Source organism: Dermacentor andersoni, chromosome 5 (assembly GCF_023375885.2).
Source record: "Dermacentor andersoni chromosome 5, qqDerAnde1_hic_scaffold, whole genome shotgun sequence".
Lineage (NCBI taxonomy): Eukaryota > Metazoa > Arthropoda > Arachnida > Ixodida > Ixodidae > Dermacentor > Dermacentor andersoni.
The window spans coordinates 147,947,299-147,959,819 of NC_092818.1; the positions used below are offsets into that span (position 1 = coordinate 147,947,299).

A 12,521-nucleotide genomic window follows, 5' to 3' on the forward strand; every position below is an offset into this window, starting at 1 on the left:
AGAGCCTTTGTGCGCGCACACCGTTCGCAGCATTCCTAAAATTCCATAAGAGGTATAGTGCAGATCTCATGCAGCGCTTGTGTGGGATGAGCAGGCAGATTCTAAACGGGCACAGTGCTGGTACTAAACCACCATAAACGAGATAATAAAGGCCACATCCAATGGAATGGATCTAAGAGCGAATCAAAAGTAAACTCACGAAAAAAGCATTCAAGAAATCAAAAAGGTTCAATCAGAAGTTTTCGTTTTTCTTATTTATTTTTACATTGTATGTGATGCTATATATAGGAGTATTAACAACAAAGTCGCAAGCTGGGTCAGTTGGTGCATGGTCGAATATGAATAACAGCTAGAAACACAACGTAAACAGGAAGATGGCGGGACGGAGGTGCGCTAACTGAATTGTTATTGCATGGAATAACAAATTACATCTGACAGTCATCCGGCGTATGGGCAAGAACCAGCGGAAAAAACCAGCGCAAGAACCTAATCTTGGAAAAGTTACCCGATATGCTATCTAAAAGAATCCGCAATATCTTTTCACTGTACTTAAGCACGTTTCGTTCACCCACAAAAGGGAAGTTTTCAAAGTTTGTTACATCATTATACAGGGAAACGCGTGTTAGCGCAAGATCCTAAAACCTCCGTGAAAAAAAGAATTACGATTCCTGAGTGGTAACATATCAGGTGATTTGTTTTTAGATCAGGTTCTTGCGTTAGTTTCTGTGCTGGTTTTCGCGCAAGCGCCGGAGGTCTTCCGGAGGTTACTTGATATACCCTTCAATAAAAACTCAGTTGATAGCCCAGCTTCGTCCCATGGACTTCTGCCCTTGTATACGTTGTGTTTTGAGCTGGCTATTCACCTTCAATATGAGTAATATACTATATATGTAATACGGGTGAAGCAAGGAGAAGAATCCACTTTACTAGAACTTTACCTGTGAAGCATTCACCATGCTTTAGGCCAAGCAACGTTCGAACCAAGTCGAGTTGCCCATATACCGGCATTCTCATCATGGCACATAAAGGTGCTCGCACAGGCTGTTGGGCCATATTTCCCTCTTGGTAGTACTGTAAGAAACTCTCACTATATTTTTTTCGCCGAACCCAGCCTCTTTGTCAGCGCGATCACTTCAGTAATGTTTCAGAGACTCCCGCAGCTTCCACGGGAACACCACGGGAACACCACGTGGCGTGTGATACTGTCAGCGTTTTGTGTGCTATGGTCAGGGTTTCGTCACCACCTTTAGGAGCTCCGGCAATTACACAGCTGGCGACCCGGAATGCGCCGGGTGTATTTCTCGAGCGTCAACGATCAGTAAACAGTACGCAAGCGCAAGGAATACAGGCGAGAGAGAGAGAGAAGGAAAGGAAGCGTAGGGTTGGTAATGACACTTTGTCCGAATGTAAAGAAAACAGTGTACTTGGTATTTACGAAAAGTGCCCTTACATGCAAGCTTTCCGAGACGAAGATCAGTGCCGGAATTTTTTACCCGCCGCGGTCGCTTAGTGTCTAAGTCGCTGAGCTGTAGAGCACGAGGTCGCGGGATCAAATCGCGGCCGTGGAAAACCCCAAATTTAATTAAATTAGTTATTGCCCGATGAACACATCTCATCGAGTGGGATGTGTTCTTGTTAGCTTGTGCGCGCGTGACACCATGCTTGTTCAGTATCCCTATATTTACAAGTTGATACGGTCGATAAAACTGCTAACCTGACTTCGTAAAGGTGTCGACTAATTTTCTATCGCAATCGATGCTTAGCACTTCGGACGGAATTGCGACTTTTTTGCTGTGGTGGTGTAGATATTGAGAGAAAGGAAGAGTTCTTGTGGTATTGGAGCGATGACTATCATTTATTGCATACTCAACCTTGTTCAGTCACCTAACTAAAGGAATCCTGGAAGAGAACGAAATACAAAAATAAAATAAAGGAAAATATTGGACATAAAAATGGAAATACTGAACTGCCTAAGTAAATATTATAAACGTGCATCCTACAATAATATTTGTGCGTCACTCATCACGTCTTGTAGCAGTATTGCAGAAGGTACACTTGTTTTTCGGCCACGTGATCAGATTGCGCCGTATCACAATGCAAAAGGAACAGTGTTTTTGTGGTACATGGAGTCTATTCTATGCTTGAGCATTAAGGCTTGTCATTTGTTCAGAGACCAAAGCTTGAATTCCGTATAGGCCATATATGCGTACTCTCGTTTGATAACAACGAATAATCATTAAAATCTCTCGTAACTTGCGTGTCGTTTCGTGTCGGCAGGAATTCATTTTCACGTGCGTACGTGTCACATCTCGTTGAGACAGCAATCTTTTACTGCGCATACTGCTGTAGACAATAAATAGACAAAGGCAGGTGTGCTTCACTAAAATTCGCATTCATAATTCTACTTGTTTTCAGCGCAGAAAAGTTTTCAGGCCGTGCAGAGTTGTCGATAGAGCAGCTTATCGGACTAGTAGCATGTGGGAAGCAAAGCGTCATGTTTCACAATGTGAGTAAGCAAATGGGCTTTCAATGAAGATGCGCATTAAGCGCCCTGAGGTTAAAACCACCGTATTGCTAAGCTTACCATTCATTATTAATATTTGTTGTAAAGTATCAAAGGTGCCTAGCGTCGCCGTCGTTTGAGTTTTTTTGCAGCCACTCCTCTAAGAAGTGACGAACTGTGCACAGTAATTTGTACATTAGGTTCAGATCTCTGTTTTCCGAGAGAGGGGAATTAGCTATCATCAGTTGCAGAAGTTAATACAACTAACTCCTGGCGGGGCGCTTTATTGGATGTCAGACTTCCACAACTTGGCCAACTCAAATTCAGAGCACTGTCGAAGCAAAGTGCCACGTTGCCAGGACGAGGAATAAGTCGGAACGACATCCGTGGGCTCACGCCTATGATATGCATAGCTCTCAATTCACTAGCAATTCGTAACAGCACTTGCTACCACAAAGCGAACTATTCCTACCAAAATTAATTAGATCTCGGTTTTGCAATAGTATTCGGAAATATGCCGGCCAAGCAGACTCATCATGATGGGCAAGGTTTACCTCCCAGCCAACTCGCATTTCCATATTCAAATACAAGTAAACGCAGAAATGTTCCAGGTAGACAACCACGGAAGCGATTTGAATGAAATTTGTTGCACGTAACATGAACAGCTTATTTCTACCAGCTGTAGAAAGAAGAACCTATATCTAGGATTATGTATGTCTCGAACAGTTTCTGATAAATGGCAAGATAAACATGAAACACAAGATAACTATGCCTATTAAAGAGAGATCAAGGCTTATAGAACCAACGTGAGGAGCAAGGCCAGCTGCCAATCTGAGCATGTCCCACTCGCCTGTCATTTGGCGTTCACTGTCGCCACGTGCGGGCTTGTTTCTGCTTAAAATGTCTCCCACTGTCCGTTCCTGACTGCGATATTGATGTGCGTGCGTTCATCATGGCAACGTTTTGCGTGCTTGACTGCACCAGTGGTTGCAGGACGTATGAAATACCATCAGCATTTCTTTTTGGGTTCCGTGCGGCCCAGATGTCCATGCGGAGTGGTATCGCGTGGTTTCTCGCCTTGGCAGGAAACGTCCAATATTTTTGAAAGGGTGACGTCCTAAATACGTAGTTCCACATGATAGGTCGCAAAAAGGTGGAAATGGGCAGAGGAGACAGGAGTGCCGTTGAAGGATGCGTCCCCAAGGTATTTCCAACTTGCCTAGTCACCTTTCCGAGCCACCTTGAAGGAAGAGGAATTGGCCAGATAGAAATGGGGCACTTGTAAAGACATCGTCCGTAATGGTCGTCATGGTCATACATGGTTATCGTCGTCGTCATGGTCATAAGCAAATTGTGCGAAGAATGCGGCTCAAATTTGTAAATGCATTCAATCCCTTCGATAAGTAGTATTCCATAGGTCTGAAATTCCAAAGGACTGAAGTTTCCTTGCGCATCTTATTTTCGGGAAAGTTGTTGAAGTAGATAAAACTAGAGGCTTGGTGTCTCTTCTTAATTTTGTGCTTAGGGAGGAAAAATAAGCGCCGTATCAGTAGTAAGTATGTGTATTGCGTCAGACATTAAATAAACTGCGATATACGTACATCCTTGAACTCTCGTGAGATTAATACAATTGCGAAAGTTTCATCAATTTACTACATACGTCGGATTCGACAGCAGCTAAAATATAAACAAATAAGATATACTTTGTTTGTCCTTGCATTAAAAAGCAGCGACGCATGCAGGATAGATGCAGTGTGTAAGACTGTATTCTATATGAATTGATTTCTGCGCATTTCTAGATACATTTCAGGTTAATATCGGTCCCGGATACATTGCACCAGTTCATTGATGGTCTAAATATCGACGACCATTCTTTATCTGTTTTAGAATACTTGTTTAAAAGCTCGAGTATGCATCATCGATCAATCTGGGGCCCATATATTAACACGCTGGTTCTTAACCTCGAAGACATTTAAAATCGCACTGCTCCCTTCATCTTATGAAACTATTTTCGCACTGCTAATGTTAGCCGAGTAAACGCAAATCTTAACCTGTCTAACCATCTATTGCGCCGCAAAAGCTCACGTCTATGTTTTTATCATAAAATTTACGAATTTAACCCAAGCCTATGTGATTGTCTCGTTTTTCTTCCACAGTGCATATCATTTCGCAATGACCGTCAATTCAAGACCGACGTACCCAACGCTCACACCAACATAAAATTTAATATCTTCGTTACAAAATGTAGCACTAACTAGAACCACCTTCAAGCCTCCGTGGCCTCCATAACAGCTCTTGATGCCTTCAAAACTACTGTTTCTGATTATGTTGTGTAAGGTTATTTCGTATGTTTGTATTATCTGTTATGTACACTTTGCTGTTCGTTTATGGGTTCGTGTACTTTGGTAGCCCCACTCATCTCTCTAATGCTGCGGCCTTACACGTAAATAAATGAAATTAAATTGTGAAAAATCACTGAGGCTACACACAACTACATTGAGAGCAGCGACGCACGCAGAAACAAAAGTTGTTGCCGATTTACTTACTCAGTAACATGCGCTAAAATCTAGAGCAGGTAAACGACGTTATTGGAGTAAACTAGAGAATCTGTAAGAGTTCCACGCAGAAACTTCTTGTTAAAATGTTAAGACTTTGAAATCGGATATCGTCATTTACGATACTCGCTGCATAAAGTCATCGCTTTAGTGACGCCTCCTTGCTACGACGTGTTGCTAAATCGCTAAACATTGCTCAAGATTATGTTGCGATTGTAGCGCAGTGAAAAATCTCAATGTGAACAGATGGATCACAAAATTGGTAAATCAAATGCATGGCAACTATTGAGGCACCTACTAGATCCCCAAAGCAGCAAATCAGAGACGCATAGAAACATGCAGAAACTAGTGTATAAATACGAAGGCAGTAACAGACAATTGTTCGCTGAAGTTAAGGATAGATATCTTAAATGTGGTCCGCAACAAACACTGCCGGACTACAAAGGGGAAGAGAACCCCCTCTTGGACAGCCCCGTCACCGTAGGAGAACTCAGGGCCGAGATGAATCGACTAAGAACGAGAACAGCTGCAGGACCGGACAGAATCAGCAATCGGATGTTGAGGAACCTCGATGACAAGTCAATAGTAAACCTAACGAATTTTATGCAAGAGTGTTGGGACAAGGGTAAAATCCCCAAAGAATGGAAGGAGGCTAAATTAGACCTAATTCCGAAACCGGGGAAAAAGCTCAGTCTCGAAAACCTCAGACCAATATCCCTCACGTCATGCGTCGGGAAAATAATGGAACACGTGATACAATCTAGAATTAGCAGATACTTGGAAGACCAAGACATGTACCCTGACACAATGATAGGCTTCAGAGCACACCTATCTGCGTGCGATGTCATGCTACAGCTTAAAGAGCAAATTATCGACCACCAAACGAAGGACACGAAAGCCATCGTTGGCTTAGACGTGGCCAAAGCATTTGACAACGTAGACCACAAGGCAATCTTAGAACAATTGAATAGCCTAAACGTAGGGAGACGTACCTACGAGTATATAAAGCACTTTCTGACTGACAGAACAGTAACGGTCAGTCGAGGGGGTAACGAGGAGAAAGGGATAGAGCTCAGCAATAAGGGGACACCACAGGGCTCGGTGCTTTCACCCACTCTCTTTAACATAGTAATGATGGGACTCCCGCACAAACTTAAGGACTTACGGGGTCTAGAACATACGATCTGTGCGGACGACATCACCCTATGGATAAATAGAGGAAGTGACGCCTACATAGAAGAAACGCTGCAAAAGGCCATCAATAGAATTGAAGAGCACTTAGAAAAAGCCGGACTTAAATGTTCAGCTACGAAGTCGGAGGCTCTCTTCATCAGTCCACAGAAAATGCGAAAGAAAATTCCTAACCACGGGATAAAACTCACGGTTAATGGGGACGTCGTTGCTAAGGCGAGTCGTCGCTAAGCCTAGGCTTGCTCCGCCGACCGCTTGGCCTAGCCGCCGCGGCCGACGGGCGGTCGCTGCTGGAACGCACATTATTCCGAACTCTACCTGCATCATGGCCACTCCCATGAGTGTTGAAATAGAGGGGGAGGATATTCAACCCGAAGAAGTAACCAGGACCCTGGGCTGGCGCATCGCCGGTGAGCGCAAGTCCCGACCACGTCAGCGAGACCTAGGTCTGCCCAATGCACTTCAATCAAAACCCTCCGGTGCCGGTCGTAGACCCGAGAACGCCAAAGATACGTTAATCAAGAGAGCGTGCATGCCTGCACTGCCCCGAGACGATACCAAGATCGTGGTGAGACCACGCGGGGGTCTGAATATCAGCAAGGTCGGCCATATGGAAGTTGGCCGGGCCATTTACGCTGCGGCGGGAGTCACCAAAGAAGAATGGATCCGGGATGTGATATGCCCAAATTACCAGCAAAACATCATCGTCATCAGTACTTCAAAGAGAGAAAATGCTAACCGGTATGTTGGAGTCACCAAGATTGTCGTCCAAGGAAATGAGCACGAGGTCAGCGCCTACGAATCCGCCCCCCATGGCATGACCAAGGGAGTCATACGAGGCGTCCCCCTCGGAGACACGGTTCAAGAAATCAACGAGAACATCGTCAACGAATATAATCCCACTGCTGTAGAGGCCAACCGCATCGCTAACACGACGTCTGTGGTGATCGCCTTCAATGGGCCCAAAGTGCCGAACTACGTTCGTTACGGGGGCCTGCTCGCCAAATGCTCGTTATACAGAAAACAGATAGATATCTGCTATCAGTGCGGTCGCCTGGGCCACCGCATAGATGTTTGCCCTGATCCAACAGACCGGATCTGCCGGGGATGTGGTGCTCGAAATCCCGATGAACAGCACAAGTGTACCCCCAAGTGTGACCTCTGTGGAGGAGAACATTTGACCGCAGACAAGGTGTGCAGAGCTCGCTTCAAGATCCCGTACGTGGTACGGAAACGCCGGTGGGAGCGGAAAGATACCAACTACACGCCTGCAGAAGCCTCCAAACCGCCACGTCGGGAGGGAGCAGCTACGTCAGGGTACCGGAATCACTCTCTTTCCCGTGAAGGCGGACGAGGGCGGAGCAGCAGCTGTGCCTCAAAGCCGGGCTTGAGAGCGTCGTCGCCGGGTGACGTGGCTGGCAGCAGCTGCAGCGGGCGCCGCCGGGAGTCGCGCTCAAGGTCGAAGACCCGGAGCCAGACACCGTCGAGGACCGCCGCTAAACAGGTGGGCTGGGCAGTTAGATCTCCTATCGCTCTTCGCAACAAAGATTTCCCTCCCCTTCCCCAGACTCCCAAGAAAGATTGTGAGGAATGCATGCAACTCAAAGCGCTTGTAGTTAAGCAAAATGAGCAAATCAGCGCGCTTCTTGCGCGCATGGAGGCATTAGAAAAATCGAAAAGCAGCGAGGATGTCACAAAACGCAAAATTGCCAAGAGGGACGCTCAACCGGAGCCCCCGGTAACAGCAATGGAGGCAGAGAAAATTGAATCGAGTCCATCTGAGGAACCGGCGTGGGCCAAGCCCATTGAAGCCCTCACCGAGATGGTCACACAGCTTGCCAGCCAAATCGGCTTGATAACGTCCAAAATGGCCAAGTTCGACGCGCTAGAAGCTAATGTCAACCAGCTCATACTAACCACTCAAAAAGCTAAAAAGGGAGCCCCGTATGGGAAACCGTGCATGGCGAGTAGTCTCACGACTACCAGCCTGAGCCAAGATGGCGGCCAGGCGTAAAAATAGGAAGGAAGATACAACGATCTTAGCCCAATAGAACTGCCGAGGAGTTAAGGACAAAATAGGCGAATTACAGCAATTCATGGATAATGCGGAACACAAACCAGATATCCTTGCAATTCAAGAAACGAACTCGCCACCAAAACTCGCGGGGTACGTCACATACACCGATCCCAGTGAGAAAAGCACAGCCAACCTAGTCCGAAGCAACATAGCTGCAACGCAGCACATTACCACCCAGAGAGGGTGTGAACACGTTCTCTTGGAAATTCACAGCAGAGGCATAGGAAGCAAAGACAACATCTTTATACTCAACGCATACTGTCGGCCCTCCAAGAAGAACCTCGACATAGAGGGCACATTACTCGACAGCAAGAGAGAGGCGGGCAGCCGACCCCTATTGAAATTAGGAGATTTCAATGCGCCTCACACAATATGGGGTTACAAATCTTGCTCCAAGAGAGGCAGGGTGCTGGCGAACCTCATGGATCAGCACACATTAGCCCTACTCAACGAACCAGACACTCCCACCCGCATGGGCACAAGTACGACCCGGGACACCAGTCCAGACCTTACCCTGCTGAGTGGAACCTTGGACGTGTCGTGGCAGAACACAGGCGCGAACCTGGGGTCGGACCACGATATCCTCAATATTACGATCAGGGGGCCCGCGTTCAAGGCCCGAATGGGAACAACAAAGATAACTGACTGGGACAAACTTCGAAAAAGGCAAGCAGCCGATGAAGACGAGGACACGAACAGCACCAAATCGTATGGGGAATGGGCTAAGGAACAACTCGAGCTGGTAGAAAAATACACCCAGAAAATCGCGACCACACTGCAGACACCCTGTGTGGACGCAAAGCTTGCCCACCTTTGGGAAGCACGACACAGCCTCACCAGACGCTGGAAGAAACAACGACACAACAAGAAACTTCGCAAACGCATCCATGATCTCAACAAGCAAGCAGCTGAATACGCGTCCAAGCTGTGCAGAGAGAACTGGCTGAGCGTGTGTGATGGACTGCAGGGCACCCTTTCTACCAGGAAGACGTGGTGCCTCCTTCGTCACCTGATCGATCCTCTCGGCAGCAAGAGCGCCACTAATCGAAGCCTCACGCGCACCCTCAACAACTATACTTGGGGTGCCGACAAACTCATCAACGACCTGAAGGCCAAGTACCTGAAAACGGAGAAGGGTGATATCGCACCTCCCGACTACGCAGGGCCTACCAATGAAGCGTTAGACAAGCCATTCACTGACACCGAGTTGATCTCGGCAATCTCCGAGAGCAACAGGGGCAGCGCGCCGGGACCCGATACCATTACCTACAAGTTACTTAACAACCTCGAGCAGAAGGCCCGCAGACAGCTGCTCGAGTATATGAACCGGGTCTGGGAGTCTGGCAATCTTCCACACGAATGGAAAGAGGCAGAAGTCCGCTTCATACCCAAGCCTGGGAATACACCTCACATCGACAACATGCGACCGATATCCCTCACGTCCTGCGTGGGGAAGGTCATGGAACGTATGGTACTTAAGAGGTTGCAGCGACATCTTGATGCCACCGATCAGATGCCAGAGACAATGTATGGCCTTAGGCAGCACCTGGGCACCCAGGATGTTCTCGTACAACTCAACGAACTGGTAATTAAGCGAGCAACGAAGCAAGCGCCGCGAGCGATACTAGCGCTAGACCTCACAGGTGCCTTTGATAACGTCACACATGAAAGTGTCCTCCGCAACCTGCGCAACACGGGTTGTGGAGTGAAAACTTACAACTATATCCGAGACTTTCTTCGTGACCGAACGGCAAGGATCAGAATAGGAGAGGAGACATCCCAACCGATCTCCCTGGGGGATCGAGGAACGCCGCAAGGTTCGGTCCTTTCCCCCCTCCTATTTAACATGGCTCTCTTGCCGTTGCCCAAGCTTCTCGAATCAATAGATGGTCTGGGCCACGCATTATATGCCGACGACATTACCCTCTGGACTGCGAGGGCAGGGTCGGATGGCTGGATGGAAAACACGCTCCAAAAAGCGGCTGACACGATCAACAGCTATGTGAAGACATGTGGCCTTTGCTGTTCGCCTCAAAAATCGGAGCTGACCATTGTCAGACCACGTGCATCAAGGAGACAAGCAGAAAACATAGAAATCACTTTGGAAGGGAACCGGATCCTCCCGGTACCTCAACTCAGGATCCTGGGTCTCCTGATCCAGGCAGACGGCAAGGCAACAGCCATGATTAGAAAAATGAAGCTCACGTCAGACCAAATCTTGAACATGATCAGACGAGTGGCCAACAGGCGGAGGGGTCTGAAGGAATCGGACACCTTGCGCCTCGTTGAGGCCTTTATTATCTCACGAATCGTCTACGCAGCGCCGTACCTGCAGCTCCTCAAGAAGGACGTCTTACAACTTGACGCAATAATCAGGAAAGCCACGAAGCAGGCCCTGGGTATTCCCATAAATTCATCCACGACAAAATTACTTCAAATGGGAGTCCACAACACAGTAGCCGAGCTCGTAGAAGCCCACCTATCCAATCAAAGGGTACGCCTTAGCCAGACCAAGGCTGGCAGAAGCGTCCTCCGCAAGCTAGGATGGCAAGAATCGCACTACACCAGCCACGACCAATTACCCGAAAAGTTGAGTGAGAAGTTGGAATGCAAACCACTACCACGCAACATGAACCCCACAAGGCATGTCGGACGACGCGACGCCCGGGCAAGAGCCATCTCCAGGACCCTGGAGGAAGACGACACTGTTTTATATACAGACGCCTCTCTATCGAAACGCTCCACGAGGGCAACAGTCGTGGCCACCGGGCTAGAAAAGCTGGTCACCTGCGCATCAATCTACACTCCGTCTTCGGAGGAAGCAGAAGAAGCAGCGATAGCTCTCGCACTCCTGCAAACAAACGTCACCAATATCGTCACGGACTCACAAGCTGCATACAAGAACTACAGATCTGGCTGGGTGTCCCTTGCGGCACTAAAAATTCTTGGTAAAGCTACGCCTCCTAAACAAGCGATCGAATTAGTTTGGGTCCCGGCTCACTCCTCAGTTGAGGGCAATGAATATGCTCATCAACAGGCCCGAGCGCTAAACTCCCGGGCCAACGAGGAGGAGGCAAGGGGATGGCAACCCATCACAAATTATAGAGATATAGTCAAATATTACAGGGACGGCAGGAAGACATTCCCGCACCCCCACCACTCCTTGACCAGAGCCGAACAAACAATATACAGGCAAATCCAGGCAGGATCCTTTCCCCACCCCTGCCTCCAGAACAAGATATACCCAGAGAGATATAAGAACACATGTCCTCACTGCAATGCATTAGGCACCCTTCGGCACGTCATAGGAGAGTGCAATTTTTCCATACACCACCCCCCCCTATACCCATAACTAACCCCCCTGCTATCCCCACCCTTTATGAGCGATGGGAGATCATGCTGTCCAGCCCCGCCCTGGAAGACCAGCTCCGACTGATCCACAGGGGCCAGGTGGCCCTGGAAGCATATGGAGCCCGCGAAGAGGGAGCCACCCCATCAGACGCTTAACGCGTTTCATTTCATAATGGACCAGTAAAGTTGTTTCTCTCTCTCTCTCTCCAAACGTAAAAGCTATACGAGTGCTAGGCATGCACATTCAGGACAATTTAAGAAATACGGAAACGATTAGAAAGCTTGAAATGAGCGTAAGCCAAACTTGTCGACTCCTCAGAAGAATCGCGAACAAGAAGGCAGGCATGAGGGAGGCTAACCTATTAAGGATAGTACAGTCCTTCGCGATCAGCAAGATCACATACGCAACGCTGTACCTTAAACTAACAAGGGCCGAGAAAAACAAAATAGAAATCCTCATCAGGAAAGGAGTTATAACAGCCCTAAACCTTCCACCATGCACCTCTACGCACAGGATATTAAACATGGGCATTTCAAACACCCTAGAAGAGTTGATCGAAGCCACACCGAAGTCACCATTTCTTGGGAAAGTGATTGTGTTGTATATTTTTTTTACGCTTCTGTATGTTGAATAATACTCCTTGGATCTGCTTTTCGTGTTTATAATTTATTGTTATTACTATGACTCGACTTTGTTTGTTAATACTTTCTGTTCCTAGGATTGCTACTGCTGTTGTGAACCGCATTAAGTATACTTTTTCTATGTATTTATTGTTGGAGGTCTCTCCCCAGTCTTTGACTATGGGACCTCCTAGAGTTACTTTTTCTGTAAACATTTCAAACG

At 47.4% G+C, this 12,521-nt stretch overlaps 1 long non-coding RNA gene across 2 annotated transcripts in view; it reads right to left on the minus strand.

The window, feature by feature from the left end:
- LOC140218610 (uncharacterized) overlaps positions 1-12,521 on the minus strand; it is a 140,532-nt gene that overhangs the window by 112,030 nt on the left and 15,981 nt on the right. The gene's annotated exons all lie outside the window — the stretch shown is intronic.